This window comes from Phascolarctos cinereus, unplaced genomic scaffold (genome assembly GCF_003287225.1).
Source record: "Phascolarctos cinereus isolate Bilbo 61053 unplaced genomic scaffold, phaCin_HiC Scaffold_5;HRSCAF=322, whole genome shotgun sequence".
NCBI lineage: Eukaryota > Metazoa > Chordata > Mammalia > Diprotodontia > Phascolarctidae > Phascolarctos > Phascolarctos cinereus.
Genome location: NW_027555958.1, coordinates 78,023,980 through 78,049,586, shown reverse-complemented (window position 1 = coordinate 78,049,586; position 25,607 = coordinate 78,023,980). Strand labels below are relative to the sequence as shown.

The window sequence follows — 25,607 nt, the reverse complement described above, 5'->3', positions numbered from 1 at the left end:
ATACTTTTTCTTTATTTTTCTTTGGAGTTTTTTGTCTGTGTTCTTTTTCACAGCACGACTTACATGGAAATGTGTTTTATATGACTATACATGTATAATCTATGTCAAATTCCTTGCCTTCTCAATAGGGGGAAGAGGAGAGAAAGAGAGAATTTGGAACTCAAAATTTGAAAAAAAAAAGAATATTAAAATTGTTTTTACACGTAATTGGGAAAAAATAAAATATTAAATAAGGAGAGTGCTTGTTGATCCATTAGTTGTTAAGGTTTGTTGTTGTTATTGTTTGTCCTTCATTCTCCATTCTCAAAGAAGACCATAACATCAGGGAGATGATGTCATGACTTGCAAGTGAATTGGATTTGAGTGAGGGAGCGCTGTACAAAGTCACCAGCCTCACCTTCTTTTCCAGAGTCATCTGGGTCCAGTGGCAAGATATAGATCAGGAGGACTAGAGATGGCCCCAGATGCAGTGGGAGACATTGGTCTTTTTAAGCTAAGGTCTTTTGAGTTTTCACTTTGACTGAGGCAATGCCCATTCAATTGCACTTTAAATACATTCTCATTCTGTTTTTTTTTTGGGAGGCAATTAGGGTTAAGTGACTTGCCCAGGGTCACACAGCTAATACATTTCTGAGGTCACATTTGAACTCAGGTCCTCCTGACTCCAGGGTTGGTGCTCTATCCACTGGGCCACCTAGCTGCCCCAGTGCATTCTCTTTTGATCCTCACTGCAACTATATGAAGTATTATTATGACTTTTTTTAAAGATGGTGAAACTGAGGCTCAAAGCAAAGTGACTTGCCCAGGGTGACACAATTAGTGAGGATCTGAGGCCAAATTCAAACCCAGATATTGCTGATTCCAAGTCTAGTGCTCTATTCAGACTCTGACATCTCTCACATTGTTGCAGTCACAGACCTCTTGAAGTGTAGAAGAAGGTTGTCTCTAAAAGTTGTCATTTACAAAAGTTTTCCCAAGTCACATATCCAGATATTTAGGTTCTATCTAAAGGTATATATTTCTATGTTCCTTCTAAGGTGTTTTCCCTCAATGTTATCATTGTTTTTGCAGATCCCCTGCAGAGTACCTTCAGCACGTTTTACTGGGTTGTGAATATTTTATGGCATTATGAAAATTCAACAAATTCAGTGTTCATTCTGAGCTGTAACTGAAAGAAAGAGTATAAAAATCAGTAATATACTAAAAGTCAATTCTATTAGTGCCTAAGTGCAAAACACAGGTGCTGTTTATCCCCAATAGAATGTTAAGCCCTTGACTTAAATTACAGAGGCTCATCATCAATTCCCTCATCTCATTAATGAGAAAACTAAGACTTCCTGGAGGTTAAGTGATTAACCCAAGATCCTACAGATAAGAAGCATAAAAGATGGGATTTGAACCCAGGGCCTTTGTATCCAAAGACAATAAATATTCTTTCCATCATACCACATTACCTTTTTTTCAGTGTTATTGTCTTTCTATCCCCAGTACCTAGGACAGTACCTAGCAGAGAGCAAGCATTTAATAAATGTTTAATGATTTGAACTGAATACAAAGACCAAAAAAAAAGGGGGGGATAAATATCCCTTGCTCTCAAGAAGTTTACATTCTGATGCAAGACTACAATATATAAAAAGAGAAGTAAGGAGAAGATAATTTAAGGAAGGGGAGAGTCCAAAAGATTAAAGTATCAGAAGACATATCCTATAGAAGATAAAATCTGACCTAACCCTTGAAGGCAGCTAGGGATCCTAAGAAATGAAGATGAGGAGAAAAGGCCCATAATAGATAAGTTTGGAGAATTCTTCCTATAGATATCTTGTTTGGCTTACTGCAGAATTTTAGGACATTAATACCAGTCATTTCCACTTTAGAATTCTTAAACACACACACACACACACACACACACACACACCCTAAAACTCAGACAAGGTTTCATTTTACTGCTTGAGTGAACTGGTCATTTTTTACAATTTAATGAAAATAAGTGTCTTGACACTAATACTTTATTGGTGGAGCTGTACAGTAGAACTACCATTTTTTTTTTGGCTAGGCAATGGGGTTAAGTGACTTGCCCAGGGTCACACAGCTAGTAAGTGTTATGTGTCTGAGGCCAGATTTAAACTCAGGTCCTCCTGCATCCAGGGCCGGTGGTCTATCCACTGCGCCACCTAGCTGCCCCTAGAACTACCCTTTTGAAAAGCAATGTGGAATTATGCAAACAAACTGACTAAAATGTCTATGGCCTTTGAACCAGAGATTCTATTACCGGGCTTATACTCCAAGGTGCCACTAAGGAAAAAAGTTTCTGTTTACTCCAAAATGTGTATAGCAGCACTTTTTGTGATAGCTAAGAATTGACAACAAAGTAGATGCCCATTAGTTGGGGAATGGACAAATCGTGGTGCATGAATGTAATGGAATGCTATTGTACAATAAGAAATTATGTGTGTGATGAATACAAAGAAGCATGGAAAGATGTACATGGCCTGATGCAGAGTGAAGTAAGCAGAGCCAAGAGAACAATATAGTAACTACAACGATAGAAATGGAAAGAACAATAACATACCAAATAATCAAAAGCAAATGTAACAAAATTATAAAGACCAAGTGAGACTTGAATGAAGAGATATGAGAAGACACTCTCAGCCTACCCATTTGTGGATGTGGGAGGTCCAAATGTGTAACACATTATACAAATTTTTGAACTTTTTCCGTGTATTGATCAGTTGTCCTGGCTATTTTCCCCCACTCTAAAAAATACTGCCTGTCATAAGAGATGACTCTTGGGAAGGAGGAGGAAAGATACATGGGATATGATGTAAAGTGTGATGTAAGGAGCAGAAGATATCAGTAAAAACTGATTTTTTTAAAAGAGTTAAGTGGCCTGAATTTGGCTTCCCAGGTCCCAGGTGTTGGGGTATTTTTCTTTTGGATTCAACTTTAACTTATTAATGCTATCAAAACAATCCATTGGAGCTTAGACACCTCAAGGTCAAAATGAGACACCTACACATCGAGGACTTCAACTGTGAGGCCAATGAATATCCTAAGAACACATTTAAAGCTATGAGTAGAGTCTGGATTCCCACACTAATCACATATGCCCAGCATGCTCCCTAAATACAGCAAGAATGAAACACAATCTGCTCTCTATTTTTTTTTTTACAGATTTGATTACTGTAATGTGAGAAATGGCTTTTTAAACAAGTAGAAACTCCCACCTGCTTTTAGACCACAATACCCAACAGACTACAGTTGGGGCTTCCAGCCAGTCTTCTACTGGACAATGGTGCTTTCATGGAAAATAAATTACACTTTGTATCCTCGGTAGGCAAAGGCACTGAAGTCTCAACATTGGACTTTTTTTTTTATTATTTCTCAATACAACTCATGAAAGGATTACTTCATTCAAACATTAAAAACATTTTTAGGAAAACATTTCATCATGATAGAATTTCCCTCCATGCTTTCAAAAGAATTCAACAGAATCTTGGTATATTAACAGAAAATCTTTTAAGAGAAGAGACCATAGATGTCTGTGGCTCATTTTAGTCTAACATAATAGTAGCTAGCATTTATATAACACTTTAAAGTTTGCAAAATGTTTTACTAATATTATCTCATTTTATCCTCACAACAACCCTGAGGGACAGGTGCCATTATCATCCCCATTTTACAGATGAAGAAACAGGCTGAGGGAGATTAAGTGATTTATCCAGGGTCACATAGCTAGTAAGAATCTGAAGTATATTTGAACTCAGGTCTTCCTGACTCCAGGTGATCTATTTACTACACCACCTCACTGCCTCTATATAATAAGTAATAAATAATACAGTTCAATTCAATTAACATTTATTAAGCACCTATATGTGCCAAGCACTGTGCTAAGCTCTGTGGATACAAAAAAGGCAAAAAACAATCCTTGCCTTCAAGGAGTCCTCAATGGATATTCTGTGTGACCTCTTTGATTTCATAGATGATCTTTGAGAGTTTCTGTGACTGAAAAACTCATAACTTTAAAGCCAAACTTCATGATAATGAGCCTTCCAAAACTTAATTCTGTTGGTCTATGGATGATTCCATCACTGGGCCCAAACCTGAAGTATTTCCAGGTTGGCAGGATGGAGACTGTCTTATGCCTTTAATTACATATTTTTGTAAAGTAAAGCCAAACTTCAAACACACACAAAGAGGAAGAACCTTCTGATTTGGAGGGTGGAGCAGCAGCAATGCTGTTATACTGAGAAGAAGAATGAATGAAGAGGAGTAATGAATTAAGTTTGAAAAGTAGCTGGGAATGATGGTAGAAGGTTTTGAAATCCAGGATAAGGTCTGCAGTTTGTCCTACGAGCTCTTAACCTGAAGGTCTGTGAATTTGTTTTTTATTAATATTTTGACAACTATATTACAATATAATTGTTTTCCCTTGTAATCTTATGTTTTTATTTTATGCCTTTAAAAACTGTATTCCAATCCATAGGCCAGATGGTCCTAGGGGTCCGTGACAGAAAAAAGATTATGAACCTCTGACGTGGAAACAATAAAGAGCCACTAAGGTGAACCATTGAAACTGGTGTGTTTTAGGAATATTAATTTGGTAGCTGTGTGGGAGATAGATGGGAGAGGTGATGGACTGGAAGCAGGTGAGAGGTCATCAGTGTCTGAAGAGGGGTAGTAGCCTGTGAGTGGGCAGAAGGGGAGAAATATAAGAAATGTTGAGGAGGTAGAAACTCTGCATCAAAGAAGTACTAAGGAAAGGCAAGAGAGAAGCTTTATCCAAAAGAAGTCCAAACTTATTGGTGAATCTTCCTGGAGGATGGTTCCAAGAAACCACTGGACAGAAGAGCCCTCAGCAGACAAAGGTATGATGATAATGCTAATGATTAACAGCCAATGAATCTCTCTACAAGCACTTATTAAGCCCTGTATTTATGTCAGACACTGTGCTAAGTGTTAGGTTAAACAGAAAGGAAAAGCACTCACATTCTAATGGGAGAGACCACATGGAAACAACTGTGTCACCACATAATGTACATAGTGTAAATGGGAGGTCATCTTGGAGGGAAAACACTATTAGTGTAGGAGATCAATGTCACTTTAGGATACCAGTCACTACCTAGGATAAAGGTCCCTGCACTGTATCAGAGTGGAAAGCAAAACTTATTGGATACTATAGCTGCCCAGTGAAGCACAAGCCCCGGGTGACCACCTGTTTGGCCTGCCCAGAGAAGAAATACTGATGAGCAGGGGCAGCTAGGTGGTGCAGTGGATAGAGTACCAGCCCTGGAGTCAGGAGGACCTGAGTTCAAATCCAGCCTCCAACACATAACATTTAGTAGCTGTGTGACTCTGGGCAAGTAGCTTAACCCCAATTGCCTCACAAAAAAAAAAAAAAGCAAAAAAAAAAACCCACTGATGAGCATCAAACCCAGCCTAGTACCTGGGTAAGCACCTAAGACAAAGATGCCATGTTAATGGAAGGAAAAGAAGATAGAAATTCACTTAGTGGAACCAAAGGTCAGTCATGCCAATGGAAATAATCACGGGGGGCAGAAGGGGAGCTGGGAAGTGGGAAAGAAAGAGATTAACAGTACCAGGACTCAAAGTATATTACAAAGCAGTAGCAATAAAAATGCTTGACCCTGGTTAAGAAATGGAAAAGATGATCAATGTAACAGATGAGGTGGATAGTGTAGAAATGCAATGAGACACAGTAGCAAGAGTTCTAAAAGCCCAGAGATGCCAACAACTAAAGTAAGGACTTGAACACCATGCCACAAAAACTTCCAAGAAAACTGGAAGGCAGTCTGCCAGAAATTAGATTTAGACCAATACTCACATCATAAAATAAAATAAGTTCCAAATGGATATGACTTAAATGTAAAAAACCACATCATAAACAAATTATAGGAGCAGGAAATGAAATAACTTTCAAACTACAAATCGGGGAAGAATTCATGACGGATACAGATAATCACTGAAGATAAAATTAATGATTTTGATTATACAAAACTGAAGAGATTTTGTGCAAAATCAATGGATATAAAATCACTTTACTGGGAAAAATATTTGCACTAAGTTTTTCTGATAAAGTTGTGATGTACAAGATATCTGAGGATATTATTTAAATTTATGAGAATGACAGCTATTTCCTAATAGATAAAATATAAAGATAATAGATTCCTAAATAGATATTCCCATGTGAACTGGGAGTTCTCAAAAGAAGAAATACAACCTATCAACAGACATGAAAAAGTGCTCCAAACTACTAATAATTGGTTGCAAATTAAAATAACTCTGGTGTTCTACATTAAATACATCAGATTGGTAAAGATTATAGAAAAGGAAAATGACAGGTATTGGAGGGGTTGCAGGAGTGGGAAAGTATGTTAATGCTCTATTGTTTTGAGCTGTGAATTGGTCCAGTCCAGCCATTCTGTTTCGTTTCTTTTGTTTGTTTTTGGCAATTGGGGTTAAATGACTTGCCCAGAGTCACACAGCTAGTGTCTAGTCTGAGGCCAGAACTGAGGTCCTCCTGACTCCAGGGCCAGTACTCTATCCACTGCACCACCTAGCTATCCCGTGGTCTATCCCTTCTGGAAAACAATTTGGAACTATACTCCCAAATCCTATCTGGTTGGTATACTGTCCAGATTTCATAGACATACAACAATGAGATCAGCATAAAGGCTCTGTAGAACTTCACTTGGGTATGTCATCTAATGCCTTCTTTCCCACACTTTCCTTTGGAGCCTCCCAAAGACTAAACTAGCTCTGGTAATGCATGCATCAACTCATCATCTATGTGTACATCCTGGAAAGTATATTGCCAAGGTAAGTAAACTTATCAGCAGTATTTAAAATTTCTCCATTTGCTGTATCTGATGGTTGCACATATGGATGGTGCAGTGCTAGCTGTGGAGAGCCTCTGCTTTCTTGGTGTTCATTGTCAGGACAAAATTATCACAAGCATCAAAGACTTGATTCTGTTGCTTCTCAGCCTCAGAGGCTTCATCTGCAAATAAAAAAGTTATGCACCAACTCTCCCTCCACTTTAGTCTTGGCTTGCAGCCTTTTCAGGTTAAATAATTTATCATCAGCACAGTAGCTGATCTTGATGCCAGAGTCAAGATGGCAGAATAATAGAAAGAAGTGTAGCCTGGCTCTCCTACCACATTTCCCCCGAATGATCTCGGAAATGTCTCAGACCAAATTCTGATCAGGAAATCCAAGTCAGTCATTTTTCCAGCCTAGGGAACCTTCGGGAGAAAGACAGAGAGGTCTGCAGACAGTGAGAACACTACTCATGGAGCATTCTAGCTCCCAGGACCAAGACTGGACACCAAAGCAGGAAATACTAGGGCAGATAAAGGTCACAGGGGATCACTGAACTAAAAGAATATACAGGAATGTATGCCATTTGGCAGCTACTTAGTTGCAGACCACTGATGCAAGGTAGATTAAGGAAAGAATCTGAACCTGGGAGAGGAGTGGTTGCAGTTGGAGGTCCTGGATGTACCAGACAAGGAACAAGCTCAAAAGCAAAGAGCAGCTATAATGACTCCGATCCTAGAGGCAGAGCAAAGACAAAGTTCTAGCCTCCAGACCAAGCTGAAGCCTGCAGTGGAATAATCATGGCAAAAATCTCAGATCAAAAGAGGAGTCTATAGTTCAGTCCTTCTGAACTCACAAAGCACTGAATGCAGCAGAAGTTCACTCAAGCCACTAACTAGAGACAACCCAACAGACTAAATGTGTCAGAAACCTGTAGAGCTCAAACTAGAAAAGCAGACTTTTCCTCAGATAATATTGCTTTGGGAGCACTGAAAGCTTATAGGTCCTCAGCCTGAGCTGTAAAAGCAATAGAAATGAGCAGAAGCTCGTTTCAAACATTCTCCCCAGAAGTGCTCAGATCCAAGCCCTAAAACATGGTTTAAAGTGAAAAAGTAGGGTAGAAGAATGAGTAAACAAAAAAGGAATTCCATCATAAAGAGTTATTATGTCAATAAATACAGTAAAGACACAAAGAAGAAATATTTATAAGCAAAACCTCAAAGAAAAAATGCAGGTTGGGGACAAATCCAACTAGAACTCCTGGAAAAGATAAAGCAAAAGTTATTTTTTAAAGAACTAAAAATGATTTAAAAATCAAATGAGAGTAGTAGAGAAAAACTATGAAAAGAAATAATGATTGATGATCTCCTGAGATCCCATGATCTTATAAATATGGAAGAAAGATATGAAAAGAGAAGTAAAAACTTGGAATGAGAGGTACAAAACCTTATCCAAGTAATGAACTCCTCGAAAATTAGAAAATTTCATGGATCAAATGGAAGCTAGTGACTTCTAGAAATATCAAGAAATATTAAAACAAAATTTAAAAACTAAAAAAAGAAGAAATATCTTTTTTCTATTTTATTAATTTATTTAAATTTGTCAGCGATTACTTTCATAAGCATTTGAGTTTTAAAATTTTTTCCCTTTCCCTTCATGTCTCTCTCCCCAAGATGGTGTGCAATCTGATGCAGGCTATACATATACATTCCTATTAAACATATTTTCACATTAGTGATGTTGTAAGGAAGAATTAGAACCAATAGGAGGAACCACAAGAAAGAGAAAACAAAACAAAACAGAAGAAAAAATAGCAAATAGTATGCTTCGATCTGCATTCAAACTCCATTGTTCTTTCTTTGGATGCGGATAGCATTTTCCATCATGAGACATTTGGAGATATCTTAGATCCTTGCATTGCTGAGAAGGGCTAAGTGTATCAATGTTAATCACTGTACAACATGGCTGTTACTATGTACAACCTTCTCCTGGTTCTGCTCACTTCACTCAGCATCAGTCCATACAAGTCTTTCCAGGTTCTTCTGAAGTCTGCCTGTTCATCATTTCTTATAACACAATAGTATTCCATTACATTCATATATCACAACTTGTTCAGCCATTCCCCAATTGATGGATATCCCCTCAATTTCCAATTCTTGGCCACCATAAAAAGAGCTGCTATAAAGATTTTTGTACATGTGGGTCCTTGTCCCATTTGAATGATCTCTTTGGGATACAGCCCTAGAAGTGCTATTGCTGGGTCACAAGGTATGCACATTTTTATAGCCCTTTGGGCACAGTTCCAAATTGCTCTCTAAAATGATTGGATCATTTTACAAGTCCACCAACAATGCATTAGTGTTCCAATTTTCCCACATCTTCTCCAACATTTATGATTTTCCTGTTTTGTCATGTTGGCCAATCTGATAGGTGTGAGGTGGTGCCTCAGAGTTGTTTTGATTTGCATTTCTCTAATCAATAGTGATTTAGAGCATTTTTTCATATGACTATAGATGGCTTTAATTTCTGCATCTGAGAACTGTCTGTTCATATCCTTTGACCATTTATCAACTGGGGAATGGCTTATATTCTTATAAATTTGACTTAATTCTCTATATATTTGAAGAAATATCTTGTAATAAAATCAGCTGACCTGGAAAACAGATTCAGGAGAAGTAATAAGAATCATTGAACTACCTAAAAGCCATTAACAACAACAACAACAAACCAGAACCTAGACATCATATTTCAAGAAGTCATAAAACTTTCCAAATCTTTAGAACCAGAGGGTAAAGTAGAATTAGAATGTATCCATTGGTTACTTCCAGGAAAAGAAAACTCAAAATGAAAACTCAAAGAAACATTGTAGCCAAAAACTAGAGCTTCAAGTCAAGGAAAAATTCTTTAGGCAGCAAGAAAGAATTCAAGTACCAAGGATCCACAGTCAGGATCACACATGATTTATCAACCACTACTTGAAAGGAGTGGAGACCTTGGAACATGATATTCTAGAAGGCAAAAGATCTAGGCTTACACCAAGGATAATTTGCCCATCAGAATTTTTAAAAAATCTTACAGGGAAAAAACAGAGCTTTAATGAAATAGAAGAATTTATTCTTTATAGGACCAGAGCAGAATAGAAAGTTTAACATACAAACAAGAAGAGTCAAGAAAAGCATAATGGTAAATATGAATAAGCAACCGTAAGGGATTAAACAAGTTTAAGCTAGTTATATTATTAAATAGAGAGATGATCCATGTGTTCCCTGAGAACCCTATCATCAGAGGTCACAGAGATACTATAATCTGACAGAGGATCTAGAAGTGATTCTGTTCTGTTTTGATGACCTCAAAAGATATATGTAAAGAGAGGAGAAGAATATGTTGTAGTAGAGGAATTATGGGCTAAATTTTCTACTTAAATGGGGTACACAAGTAGAGAGGGGGAGTGGGCAACACTTGAACCTCACTTGCATATGAATAGGTCAAAGGACATACATTTACATTTTACCCAACAGAGAAATAAAAGGGAAAGGCATTAAAGAAAAGGAAAAAAATAAATGGGATAGTAGGTTAAGGGGGGGATTAATTAGAAGCAAAATAAACTGTTCAAGAGTGGATGGGAAACAAAGAGAAGGAAAACCATAAAAGAATAGGATGAAGGGAAATACATAATTAACAATTTTAACTGTGAATGTGAATGGGATGAATATTATACATAAAACAGAAGAGGAAGGCAGTGGGGATTAAAATCCAGAATCCAACATGTTGTTTATAAAAAATACACCTAAAATAGCAGGATACATGCAGAGCTAAATAGGGGTCTGGAACAAAATCTATTATACTTCAGCTGAGGTTAAGAAAAAAGGCAGGAGTAGCAATCATGATCTCAGACAAAGCAACAGCAAAAAAAGAAAAAAGAAAAAGAAAAGAAAGAGAGAAAAAGAAAACTAATTTAAAAGATAAATAGGAAAACTAGGTTTTGTTGAAAGGCACCATAGCAAATGAATTCACCAAATGACAAAGCATCTAAATTATTTTTTAATTACTTAATTTATTTTTAGTTTTCAACATTCACTTTTATAAGATTTTGAATACTAAATTTTCCCCTTCCTCCCCTCCCCCCTTCCCAAGATGGCACGCAATATGATATAGGCTATACATGTACAATCACATTAAACATATTTCCACATTAGTCATGTTGTGAAAGAAGAATCAGAACAAAAGGGAAAAGCCACAAGAAAGAAGAGAGAGAGAGAGAGAGAGAGAGAGAGAGAGAGAGAGAGAGAGAGAGAGAGAGAGAGAAACAGTATGCTTTGATCTGCATTCAGATTCCATAGTTCTTTCTCTGGATGTAGATAGCATTTTCCTTCATGAGTCTTTTGTAATTGTCTTAGATCGTTGCATTGCCAAGAAGAGCTAAGTTCTTCAAAGTTGGTCATTGCACAGTGTTGCTGTCACTGTGTACAATGTTCTTCTGGTTCTGCTCACTTCACTCAGCATCAATTCAGGTAAGTCCAGGTTTTTCTAAAATCCACCTGCTCATCATTTGTTATAGCACAGTAGTATTCCATTCATATGCCACAATATTTTCAGTCATTCCCCAGTTGATGGGTATCCCCTCAATTTCCAATTGGGCATATAACTTCAAAAAATCTAGAAAACCAACCAAATACAACCTCACCCCTATTAAACATCAAAATAGAAACCCTGAAATCAAAGGACAGATGAACAAAATGGAAAGCAAAGAAAATTTAATTGATACATAAAACTAGTGACAATTTAAAAAAACACAATAAAAAGATGAGCCATTAGCTAACTTAATTTTTAAAAAGGAGAAAACCAAATTGCCAGTACCTAAAATGAAAAAGGCAAATTCAAAACCAATGAAAAAGAAATTATTAGGAGCTATTTTGCCCGAATGTATGGCAATAAAACTGATTATCTAAATGAAATGAATGAATATTTCCAAAAAATATAAATTCCCCAGATTAAAAGAATAGAAAATAGGTTATCAAAATGAACCTGTCTTATAAAAGAAATTGAACAAGCTATAAATGAACTCTCAAAGAAAAAGACATCCAAGACCAGATGGTTTATAAGAAAATTCCACCAAACATTTTAAGAATAATTCCAGTACTACATAAACTGCTTTAAAAGAAATTAAAAAAAAATAAATAAAGGGGCTTGGAAATTCCTTCCAAGATACAAATATCACCTTTTAGAAATATTCAGTTTTAATGGAAGGGATGGGAAAAGAAAGGAAGGGAAAGTAAGGTAAATAAGAAAAAATAGAGTTCAATCTGCACTCTGAATCCATCACTTCTTTATCTGGAGAAGGATAGTATGTTTCATCATAAGTCCATTGAAATTATGGTTGATCATTGTGCTGGTGAGAGCTAAGTCTTTCAGAGTTGATTATTTTTATAATATTATAGAAATTGTTTCTATAATGTAAAATTTATTCTGTTAGTTCTCATTTCACATTGCATCAGTTCATACAAGTCTTTGCATACAAGTCTTTTTCTCTTCATAATTTCATACAGCATAAAAATATTCCATCTCATTCATATACTATGACTTGTTCAGCCATACCCCAATTGATGTGTGCATCCCCTCGGTTTGCACAAAAAGAGCTGCTATAAATAATTTTAACATATGGGTCCTCTTTCTCTTTCTTTAACCTTTCTCATAGTGGTATTGCAGGGTCGAAGGGTATGGAGAGTTTAATTATTTTATGTCTACAGTTTCACATTGCTTTCCAAAATGGCTAGACCAGTTAATATAATAGCACATTAAAATACCTGGTTTCCCATAGCCCCTCCAACATTTGTTATTTTCCTTTTTTGTCAAATTTGTCAGTCTGTTGGGTGTGAGATAGTACCTTAGAATTGTTTTAATTTTACTTTCTCTAATTATTAATGCTTTAGAGCATTTTTTCATGTGACTATTGATAACTTGGCTTTCTTCCCCTGAAAACTGCTTTTTCATGTCCTTTAATCATCTATCAATCAAGGAATGGATCTTATTATAAATGTGACTCAAGAAATGAGGCCTTTATCAGAAAAACTTTCTGCAAAGATTTCTCCCCAATTTCCTACTTTTCTTCTACCTGCATTGGTTTTGGTTGTGCAAAAACATTTTAATTTTACACAATTGAACTTATCCATTTTATCTCCTTTGATCCTCTCTATACCTTGTTTGGTCATGAACTCTTTCCCTGTTCATAGATCTGACATATTTCCTTCAGTGCTTCTCTTATTTAATTATAAATGTCACACTTTATGTCTAAACTGTGTACTTTTTTGGAGTTTATTTGTGTATACTGTGTGAAATTGTTGGTCTATCTCAAGTTTTTGCCAGAGTGTTTTACAGTTTTTCTGACAGATTTTGTCAAATAGTGATGTCTTGCCCCAGTACTTAGAACTTTAGGGTTTGTCGAGCCACTAGATTATTGTGCTCATTTGCTTATGTGTATTATGTAACTAATCTGTTCCACGGATCAACCTATTTCTTACCCAGTACAAAGCACCCAGTACTTAATGAAATTGTTGATTGTTCATATTATTTGTTATTTGAAGTACCTAGTACCTAGTACCAGAACATCAAGGTGTTTTGACAATTATGGATTTGTAATATAGTTTGAGATCAGGTACCACTAGACCCCCTTCATTTCTATTTTTAAATATTGAATTTCTTGATATTCTTGATCTTTTGTTTCTCTAAACAAATGTTGGTTTTGGTTTTTTTTTTCTGGCTCTGTATAATATAGTCCTTTGGTGGTTTAATTGGCATAGTACTGAATAAGTAAATTGATTTAGTCAGTATTGTCATTTTTATTATTGGTTTGGATTACCTATGAGAAATTAGTATTTCTCTATTTGTATCTGTCTTTATTGGTGTAAAGAGTGTTTTGTAATTGTGTTTGTGTGCCAGAGGTAAACTCCTGACTATTTTATACTGTCTATAGTTATTTTAAATGGAATTTCTCTTTCTGTCTCTTCCTGCTGGATTTTGTTGGTAATATACAGAAAGGCAGATTATTTGTATGGATTTATTTTATAACCTGCTTCAATTAGTTGTCTTTTGGTGTTTTTTTAGTTAACTCTCTAGGATTATCTAAGTAGACCATCATGTGGTCTACAGAAAGTGATAGTTTTATTTCCTCTTTGCTTATTCTTATTCTTTTAATTACTTTTTCTTGCTTGTTGCTAAAGCTAGCATTTTTAGTACAATATTGTACAGTGATAATGGACATCCTTACTTCACTCTTGATCTTATTAGAAAGCTCACTTTTATTACAGATAATGCTGGTCCTAAGTTTTTGATAAATTCTACTTATTATTTTAAAGAAAACTCTGTTTATTCCTAGGTTTCTCATGTTTTTAACAGGAATGAGAGTTGCATTTTCTCAAGAGTTTTTTCTACATCTATTGAAATAACCAGGGGCAGCTAGGTGGCACAGTGGATAGAGCACCGGCCCTGGATTCAGGAGGACCTGAGTTCAAATTTGACCTCAGATGCATAACACTTACTAGCTGTGTGACCCTGGGCAAGTCACTTAACCCCATTGCCTAACCAGAAACAAAAGAAATAATCATATTTTTGTTCTTGTTATTAACATGTTTATAGTTTTATTAATATCAAATCAACCTTGCCCTCTACTATAAATCCAGCATCATTATAGCATATGATATTTGTGATATATTGCTGTAATCTCTTTGTTAGCACTTTATTTAACATTGTGGTATTAATATTCATTAGAGAATGAATAGTTTTCTTTCTGTGTTTGACTCTCCCTGGTTTAAGTATTAAGATCATATTTGTGTCATAGAAGGAATTTTGTAGGACTATTTTACCTACTTTTTTTCTGAACAGTTTATGTAGTAAGGGAATTAGTTGTTCTTTAGATCTTTGGTAGAATCTGCTTGCAACTCCATTTAATCTTGGCATTTTTTTTTCTTTAGGCTTTTTTAATTTCTTTTTAAACACAGGTAATTTTAGTGTCCTATTTCCTATTCTGTTAACCTGGATAATTCACATTTTTATTAACATTTATCATTTTCAGTTAGGTTGTTGGTTTTATTGGCATAAATTTGAGTGAACTAAAGCTTCCAGATAGTACCCATTCCTGCACCTGGCACTAGTTTAGGGATCCCCTGGGATCTCTTCTGGTTATGTTGCTTCCTGCCACAGTATTCTGTCTTAGCCCCCTTTTTGTCTCTGGATACTAGAATTCTCAACAGGAAACCAGGTAAAACTCTTTGTGGCAGGTTTCTCTGATAAAATTATCTGTACTAAGATGTATGAGAAACTGAGTCAAATTTATAAGATTAAAATCCATTCCTCAGTGGATGAATGGTCAAAGGATATGAATAGGCAGTTTTTAGAGGAAGAAATGTCAGCTATCAATAGCCCTTTTAAAAAATATTCTAAATCATTAATAATTAGAGAAATGTATATTAAAACAACTCTGAGTTACCAGCTCAGAAAATCATCAGATTAACAAAGTTGACCAAAAATAAAAATGACAAATGCTAGGGAGGCTGTGGGTAAACAAGTTCTTTAATGCCTTGTTGTGAATTTGTCCAGCCATTTTGGAAAGCAATTTGGAACAATGTCAAAAAAGCTATCAAACAGTATATTCCCTATGACCAAGCAATAACAACATTTATTCCATATCCCAAGGAGATCAAAGAAAGAAGAAAAAGACTCATATGTACAAAAATATGCATAACAGTTCTTTTCAGACAAAGATTAAAAAACTGGTTGGGAGGTAGGGGTGGAATGGTGCCTATCAATTAGAGAATGGCTGGACAAATTATGGCATATGAATGTGCTATAAGAAATGATCAGTGGAATGGTTTCGGAGAAACCTGGGAAGAATTGTATGAACTGAAGCAAAGCAAAGTGAGCAGAACCAGGATACACTTTATAAAAAAACAACAATATGTAAAGACAAACAATTTTGAAATTAATATTAATTTGTATAACAACCAACCACAGTTAGAGAAGATTCATGTTGAAATATGCTATCTGCCTCCAGATAAAAAAAAAGATAGACTGAAGATGCAGATGGAAGAGGAATTTGTTTCATGTGACAAGATATTTGTAATGGGTTTTATTTATCTTTCTTTCTCAAGGGTGAAAGGGATGTAGGAGAGAATTCAGAGCTGAAAACAAAATAAAATTGAACTTAAAACTTTACAAAGTTATAACACTTCTATGTGTTGCAGAAAAGAGCTGGAAATTAAGGAGGCAGCAGCCATCAAAGTGTTCCTTGAAAGGATTTAAAAGCATGGGCCTTTTCAAACTGTGGCAAATCTACAAGTTGTTAGATAGCAGGGAAATGAGATCTAAGGATAAATTCCATTGCAATTGAGTTTTCACACTCTAAAGTGTGAACTTCAGATTCAAGTTTCTAGTTTCTCCTCTTTAAGGGATGTGAAGCTTTAGTGTTCATTTGCATATTAAAAGGTCAGGAATTCACGCCCAGAGAAAGAAATATGGAGTCTGAATGCATATGGAAGCACAGTATTTGCTCTCCTTTTCCTTTGTTGTTTTGTTTTATTGCTTCATTCTCAGTAATTCCTCCCATTAGTTCTAATTGTTCTTTACATCACTGACTAACGGGAAAATATGCTTAACATGAATGTAGAGCCTATATCAGATTGTACACCCTGGGGAAAGGGGCGGAGAGAAGTGGGAGAGGGAGAAAATTTAAAACTCAAAATCTTACGGAAGTGAATGTTGAAAACTAAACATAAACAAATTTTTTAAAAAAAGGTCAGGAAATAGGCCAACCAGCTGGTAGAGAGCATGCACTTATCTCTAGCAGAGATTATCTTTGTATCTTATCTCTACTCACTCTTCTGCACTGGCCCACAGGAAAGTCTTAGAGTTTAAGAGATCAAGGAAGCCAGGATCCCAGAGATGTTTGGTGATTATTCAGCAAATGGACATTGATTGTTTATGGCCAACCTACAGAGATGGACATATGTTTTAAAAGTGTATTAGAAAGTCATCATAATCTAGGAGCTGAGGAAAACCTGCCCTGTAATAGGGAATGACTGGGACAATACTGTCCTTCGTTAGACGGAACTTGGAACCAGTGTAGCACCAGCTCTGCTCTTCTACCTGTATCCTGCAAGAACTGTGAAAGCCAGACTAATCTCAGCACGATTCCTCTGGGTTTTGAAGTCAACCAGAGTTAAAGCCATTATTCCCCAAGATCCTCCCGCCATCTTTTCTACTTTACCCCATAAGTACTACTTTACCTTTCCACTTGCCATCAGCCAAACACAAACATGTTTAAGGGATGGATAGAAAGACGATGTTTTGGCTCTGATGCTTTGACTAGTTGAGTAGATGTTTGGACTGAATTATACAGCCTGACAAGGGACCTTGGGTGAGCCAGCTTCCAGAGCCAAGAGGGGGGAACCAAGCAGAGCAAGTCACCTACCTCTCAGAGGTAGTGGAGGTGTGAACACCGCCTGTCAATCAAATCAAAAGCCACTCAGTTAACAACTACTTGTAAGAGTACACACCTTTAGGGATTCAGCCATAAAAGGGAGGAGAGAAGCAAGGAAAGAGCAAACCAGAGGCTGGAGCAAGGAAGAGAAACGCAGAACACCTCTCACGGACAAGGGGAGGCCTGACCTGTGGCAGCAGAGGGATATCTGGAAGAGAGCAACTGGCTCGAAGGGCATCTCAGAGTGGAGGTGTCAGACTGAGCTAAGTCCCAGGTAGCTTCAGGACCTTGATTGTCTGTCCAGTGGCCTGGATTCTAGTCCCAAGAAGTTCCTGGGGTAAGGGATCGAGGTTGGGGATCAAGTCTCCCGAGCCAGGAGCCGGGAAGCAAACACACCAATCACGCAACTCACTCTTCCATCCCGAAAAGGAGCTCTCTTTGGCTCCCAGAAATAGCACCAATACAATGATTTCGAGCCAGAAGCAAACACATCAATCACGCAACTCACTCTTCCATCCCGAAAAGGAGCTCTCTTTGGCCCCCAGAAGTAGCACCAATACAATGATTTCAAGCGAGCAACAGAGCCTGGAGGAAATAGAGAGACTGGAGGAAATAGAGAAACAGGACATGCACCTTCGGGAGAGAAAAAAGTACCGTTTTCACATCATTCCTGATGGAAACTGCCTTTACCGGGCTGTCAGCAAGGCAGTCTATGGGCACCAGGATCTGTACCACGAGCTTCGAAAGAAGAGTGTCAACTACATAGCTGGGAACCTTGACCTCTTCAGAATCCTCATTGAGGGCGATGTGGAGGAATTTCTCTTCAAAGCAGCACAGAATAGGACTTGGGGTGGCTACCCAGAGATGCTGGCCCTGGGGCATAGCCTCAACGTCAACATTCACTTAACTCTAGGAGGCAGTTCGGGGAATCCCACTATATCCACAAACATTCACTCTTTGGATCCAGAGGGCTCCCACAGGAAAAGCATTTGGCTAAGCTGGCTCAGTTATGGGCACTATGACACTGTACTAGATTACTCTCCTCCTAAATCAGAAGATTATAATGATTACAATGAATATGAAACTAGAAGAAAAAAGAAGAAAAGGCATCAACGTAAGAGACACTTTGCCCAGGAAAAAGCTAGTTCAGAGGATGACAAAGAAGACCATGAACTCTTGTCTGCACACCCAGACACATACAGCTTGGAATAAAAACACTTCAAATTCAACAGGAAACTAATGGAGGGGAGATAGGGTGGTTATGAGAAAGGGAAATACATAGGAGGGAATAGTTGGAAGCAAGACAAATTGAATATTGAATTTATTAAATCATTTTTATAAAACCAGGCAGTCTGAAATGAAGACTCATTCTTTCAAATAGAATCTACTTATATGTGTTGCCATGTACATGAAAATGGCAATTTTTTGTATTAAAAATAAATTTAAAATTTCGAAGTAATGATATTGTAGCTTTTCTAGGGCTGTATCCCAAAGAGATCATACATATGGGAAAAGGACCCACATGTACAGAAATATTTATAGCATCTCTTTTTGTGGTGACAAAGAATTGGAAATTGAGAGGATGCCCATCAATTGGGGAATGGCTAAACAAGTTGTGGTATATGAATGTAATGGAATACTATTGTGCTATAAGAAATGATGAGCAGGTGAACTTCAGAAAAACCTGGAAAGACTTATATGGTCTGATGCTGAGTGAAGTGAGCAGAACCAGGAGAACATTGTACACTGTAACAGCCATGTTATGCAATGACTAATATTGATAGACTTAACCTTTCTCAGCAATGCAAGTATCTAAGACATCTCCAAAGGCCTCATGGTGGAAAATGCTGTCCACATCCAAAGAAAGAACTATGGAGTTTGAATGCAAATCAAAGCATACTATTTGCTTTTTTTTTTTCTTCTGTTGTATTTTGTTTCCTCTTTCTGGTGGTTCCTCTTATGGGTTCTAATTCTTCCTTACAACACCACTAATGTGAAAATATGTTTAATAGGAACGTATATGTATATGTGATATATATGTACAGATTATGTGCCCTCTTGGGAAGGGAGGTGGGGAGGGAGAGGGAGAAAAATTTAAAATTCAAAAGCTTGTGGAAGTGATTGTTGACAAAGCAAAATAATAAAAAAGTGAAAAAAATAATGATATTGTGCTCCTTTGAGAAAAAGAAAGAAAAGAAAACTTTTAAACTGAAAAGATAAAAACAAAAGAAACAAACGCAAAAATGATCACACACCTCTCTGAAGTTGTGACTAAAGATGAAAGAGAATAAAGATCAGAAATTTTAGGTATTGCCTCGCCTCTTTAGAAAGACCAGTCTGAGCTCTCAATGGTCTGGTCCATGGGGTGAGTGATATTCAATGTATCTATTATGTACTACAACTGTCCTACAATGTACTACAACTATAGCTCATGGTGGGTCTTGTGATGTGAATTATTGACCCTGACCAGGATTAACACAGAAATATCAAGGTTATACTAGACATGGAGATACCACTGTCACAGTCAGAATCAGGGTCATCTGTAGGTAACTAAGAGGTTATTGGCCTCTTGCCTGAAAACAACCTGTCCCATTACCAGTCAAGAATCACCAGAGTTGCCTTCTAGAATGACCCTCTCAGGATTCTCACCAACCAGAGCATTCTCCACCCTGGGCTTTCACTTAGAGGAATAATAATATTTATCTGTCCCATTAGAGCCCTCTTTAGAAATGTTACACCCTTCTTCCATTCATGCTGTATAAGTACTCTCTTTCATTCAGGAACTCAAGATTACCACCAAATCATTGACAGGATCTCCTTTCTTCCAGGTCAGTAAATATTCAGTATAGATATGTACTTGCATTTTCAGCTCCCTAGTGGTGATAGAAAGCAAAGGCCCTCCTAACAGGACCACCCTTTGGTTCCCCAAGCCCTTTCTGGAGAGGAATTGTCCCAACTATCCCTGAGGAAAGCAGGCCTGTCAGTGGAAGAAGTCCTCAACTCTTTCCCTAGGAAGAATGCAGACCTCTGAAGGAGCTGGGAACCTGAAGCCTGGGTCACTTTCAACCAAGATGGGACTAAGGAAAGTAAAGAAAGAGCCAGTACGAACTTTACTGAAAAGAAGTCCAAACTCATTAGGTGAATCTTCCTGGAGACTGGATCCAAGAGACCACTGGGTAGGTGAGCCCTCTCTCTCCTACTCAGCAATCAGGCGATATGATGACGAAGTTGTTGATTAGCAATTGATGTCTCAACCAGCATTTATCATTCCTTTTCTCTGTGTCAAGTACTGAGCAAAGTGCTAAGGAAACAAAGAAAAGCAAAGATGGGGCCCCTGCCTTTAAATAATTCACATTTTATTGGCAGACAAAACATGGAAACAATTACATAACTGCAAGCTATATATAGTACAAGGCATATAAATTTGAGGTCATCTCAGACAGAAGGTACTAACAGCAGAGGGGACCAGGAAGGGCCTGTTGCAGAAGTTGATATTGGAGGTGAGTCTTGAAGAAAATTAAGGAATCCAAGAGGTGGTGATGAGGAGAGAGAAAATTCCAGGCATAGAACAAGCCAATGAGAAGGCACAGAGGGAGGAGATAGAATATTCTGTTTAAGGAACAGAAATAAGAAGAAAAGAGGAAAAAAAAAAGAAAGAAAAAGAAAAAAGAAAAAAAATTTAAAAAATTTTTAAAAAAGGAACAGAAATAAGGCCATGTTCACTGAAGACTACAGGAAGAGGAATAAGGTCTGAGAAGACAGGAATAGTACAAAGGTGCTCAGTGTGAAAGGATTTAAAAGCTAAACAGGGGGTTTTCTATTTGGTCATAGAAATAACAGGGAGCCAATGGAGTTTATTGACTAGAGGGTTCATATGGTCAAGTCTACACTTTAGGAAGATCACTTTATTTTTTTTAAATTAATTTATTTTGATTTATCAACAATCACTTCCATAAGCTTTTGAGTTTTACATTTTTCTCCCCCTTCCTCCTTACCTCCCTCCCCAAGACGACATACAATCTGATACAGGCTATACATACACATTTCTATTAAACATATTTTCACATTAGTGATGTTGTAAGGAAGAATTGGAACCAATAGGAGGAACCACAAGAAAGAGACAAAATAAAAGAAAAAAATAGCAAATAGTATTCTTTGATCTGCATTCAAATTCCATAGTTCTTTCTTTGGAAGTGGATAGCATTTTCCATCATGAGACCTTTGGAGATGACATAGATCTTTGCATTGCTGAGAAGGGCTAAGTCTATCAACATTAGTCATTGCACAAGGTGGCTGTTGCTGTGTAAGATCACTTTAACAGTTGAATGGAGGACAGACTAAAGTGGGGAAAGAATGATGTAGGAAGACCAACTAGGAAGTTATTGCAATAATCTAGGAGTAAGATGATGAGGGCTTGCACAAACAAGGGTAGTAATAGTGTCAGAGGAAAGAATCCAGTATAGACAAGAAAGGCTGTGAAGGGGAAAAAAATGAACAAATAAATGTAAAATTGATTGTAGTGGTAGGATTGCCCGTAAAGAGTTGAGGATGACAGTGAGGTTGTGAGTCTAGTGACTAGGAAAATTGTGGTACTTTCCACAGTTATAGGGAATTTGGCAGTTGGATATCTGAGAATTGATAATTGATACTATGAAAGGTAATTAGATCATGAATCGAGATAATACAGAGGGAGAAGAGAAGAGGACCCAGGACTGACCTTTGAGGGACACCCACAACTAATCCTAGATGAAAATCTAGCAAAGGAAACTGGGGAATAGTTATACAGGCAAGCAGCAAACTTCTTGTCCTGAGACAGAGTAAGAGGAACAATCTTCCAGTTGGAGATTTCACTAGAGACATGTACATAGGTAGGTGATTTAACTGGAGCCCACTTTGCCAGACTTAGCTGCCTTGTCCTTGAAGAAATCATGTGGACCCTCATTCATCACAATCAACAAAACAACAAATCAAGCCCTAATTTGTAGGATTTGTGGATTTACAATTTTCACACTGACAATTTGCTAATCTTTCCTCCAGAGCCAGTTGGAGCTGTCTCCAGAATACCCCTAAATTGAGGGCCAAAAGAGGGGGAAAAGTGGCTGTTTCCAAGAGGTTAAGGATGGGAGGTGAAGATGAAGGAGGAATTCCATTGTAAGAGTTTGTGGGGATGACCAGAGTGGGTCTCACTCAATGCCATAAGGTCACCATCTTCCCTGAAGTCAGGCAGGCATACAGATCCTACTTTTGACATAGCCTTTTTCTGCTTGACACAACTGTGAGTTGTGTCTTCTAGCCTAGGCCCAAAATTAACAGGCCTGTCTTTAGCCAAACAGTAGGCTGACCCCAGAGAGGGACTTACAGTGCTCTCAGCTTGGAAATAGGATGCTGATTCTGGTTCTGAGAAGTTATCTTAAACATCAGCTTCCTCCCCTCCCCTGGCCCTGCTGCCACTCCCATGCCAGGTTTGGCTGTTTTTACCACCCCTTTTCTGCTTCTTAATCTATTCTGTGGATTTTTTGCTTGTTTGTTTGTTTGTTTTGAGCTCTCCACCCCACCTTCCATCTTACTTAGCCTAAGAACCTTGGTCCTCCAGAGCCCATCACCAGGAGATGGAGGACAGAGGCATTTCAGGGACTGGGGCAAAGCCACTAATGACAGGCAGCTCCTGAACTGGGCCCTGCTATAGGAAATTTATCTTTCTCTGGATCTAACTTGAAGTCCTAACCAAGTAATTCTTGCTGGTACTCAAAACCGACATCTTTCCTTTCCCTTTCCTCCAGCCCCTTCCCTTCTTCCTTTCAATATTTGTCTTTTTTTCTTTTCATCTTTGAGTGATTAATTTTTTTTAATTGGGGGGTGGGTTAGGACGTGGGGAGAGGAAGAAGATTTGGTTTTGCTTTTGCTTACTTAGCCTCCCAGCTTCTCCCTTACCAGGATCATGGACTTTATTTCTTTTGTTGATTTTCCATTTATTTCCTGACTTTTGTCTTCCTGGAGCCAAGACTGGTCCCTACATCAAATGATACAGCTTTTGACTTCCATTGTGTTTTTGTACCTGACTTTCCAGTAGTCCCAGTATCTCTTGTTTTTTTCTAGTTCTGCTCAACTCCCTGTAAATTAGTTTCTATAACGCTTTTCCCCCTATTTCTCTGGATCCTCCTCCTGGTCGGTTCTTCAAGGGCCAAATGGTATCCCATTGGAGTCTTACTCCACCTTCTAAACCGCCAGTTGTCCATCCAATCGATGGTCAAGAGGCTACCCTTAAATTTACACGTTCTGCCTACCTTCTCTCACCCCCTCCAAGCAGCCTCTTTAGAAATATTTTGGTTTCCATATGTGGATGACCTATCTTTCTGTCTTTAATTGCATTGGGGTATATCTCTAGCAGGGGCAACTCTAGCTAGGGATTTTTCTCGGCAAAACTCAGAGGGTTTTGCAAAAAAGAAAGGTGAGACCAATGGCTGTCTGCGGCGGAAATAATGTATTCGAGAAAGCAGCGCCTGTGCTGCCTAATCGAATGTGGATCCTCGTTTCTGCCTTGACCAGCCTTCAGGGAGGCAAAGAGCGAGTTCCCCCGACTCTTTGAACGTGCCTTTGTCTGGTGGCAGCTGACCTGAGCAGTCTTGGTCCTACTTGCTGACAGTGTGTGTATTGCCATGGCTGGTGGAGTAGGGAATTGCTACTTGAGGGAGTGGTCCCAAGAAGGAGGCAGCCGAGAGAGAAAGCAGGCCGGGGATTTCCGGGCAGAGGCGACTGCTTCTAGAGGGGCAGTGGATTCTCGTGGAGGGCCCCGGGAACAGGGAAAGAAGGGTTTTCATCAGATCTCTAGCCATGCAAAAGATGTTCCCTGACCGGGAATGGAATCAGGCCGCAGCGGTGAAAGCGCCGCATCCTAATCTAACTGGTCTAAGCCAAAACGTTCTCACACCAGCTGTCACGGCCACCTTGTCTCGTCCAACATGCCTCCCTACACCAACCTACACCTCGGCCTTTTCCAGCCTCTGAGACGCTTATACCATACAGCCAGCTTCCATTTCCTCAGCTCCGCTCCTCCCGCAAACCCGATACGCCACGTCAAGCGGACTCACCTCTCCGTGGCTCAGAGGCCCCTCTCTTGCCGATTGGTCCCCCCTCTGCGCCTTTCCCCCATCCCCTTCCATTTTCACATACCCTCCTCCTGGCCCCCAGGCTCTAGAACCCTAGCGGCCACGGCCATTTTCGGCCTCCTCCTCCCGCTCATTCCGGGCATCCATCCGGACGCCCCACAGTAGCCAGGCACCGCGCCCCGCAGCCCCCAACCACCTGCGGGGCTGGCGGGCGGAAGGTGAGGCACAGGCCCTTCCTTACCCTGCAGATGACCAAACCGCGACCAAACCGCAACCCCGCCGCCGGAAAGCTGACGCCACTGAGAGGTGCTCCTCGCCCGGCTTCCTCCAAAAAGGCGCGTCCTACCAGGAACATAGACTGGAGCTACAGCTGTGGGGCCGCTAGCAGCTCTGGCTAATCCTGGACCAGAGCTCCGAAGTGGACGGCGAGAGGGCGCTGGCGACCAGCCCTTCAGCCCAGTGTCGTTCCTCTCCTGCCTCAGCTTCCTGTTCTCTCCCGACCAGCTGGATGGCCCAATAGCTACTGCTTCTCCATCCTCTGATTTCCGAAGTCTCCACAGGCAGGAGGAGCCAAGCAACCTCGGGGAAGCCCTCCCTTGCCTGGCCAGTGACCTAGGGGCAGGGGAGTGAGGAGGGTGACAGTGAGATCACCTGAAATGAAGGAACTCTACATAGCTCCCAGCTGCAAAATGACGAGGGGAAAAAAATCCTTCCCAAGCCTTTGAGGAACCTAATCCCGGAGACAGTCGTCATGAAATTAACAAGGACCAGAGCAACGTCCTTAGGAGCCTGAGAATCTTTGTGGACGGACATTCCAGCCAGAAATGAGTCCTCCTAGTCACGCCCTGGCTTTCCACTGCCTCAATCTCCTTCCCTTTGGACGTTGTCCCTCCGTTCCTTACCTCTCCCTTGCCAGATCCAGAGGGAGAACTCAATTCCAAGGAAAAATACATCGCACCTTGACCCTCTACGTCTCCCTTGACCATCAAGGTCACCTTTCCCATCAGCCTTCCCTTCCTCCTCCAACCTTCGCCATTCAAACTATGCCCTTGCACTGCTAGGGTATTTCCTGACGGAGATTTTCTGTAGGACCCTTCAGTTGCTCAATGACCTTATCTACTAAATGAAGAGTTTAGTTAAACTATTGGACCTCTCAGGCCCTTCCAGCCCTAAACTCTCCATTCTTCAAGGGA

At 39.0% G+C, this 25,607-nt stretch overlaps 1 long non-coding RNA gene across 2 annotated transcripts in view; it reads right to left on the bottom strand.

Annotated features, from left to right (window-relative positions):
• Positions 1–25,254, bottom strand: part of LOC110197968 (uncharacterized) — a 38,150-nt gene extending 12,896 nt beyond the window's left edge. Inside the window, exon 1 of one of the 2 annotated variants that reach the window (XR_013486898.1) lies at positions 24,656–25,254. This is a non-coding gene — a long non-coding RNA (uncharacterized LOC110197968). The remainder of the gene's footprint in view (positions 1–24,655) is intronic. The other variant, XR_002321616.2, reaches the window with a different exon arrangement.
• Positions 25,255–25,607: the final 353 nt, after the last annotated feature.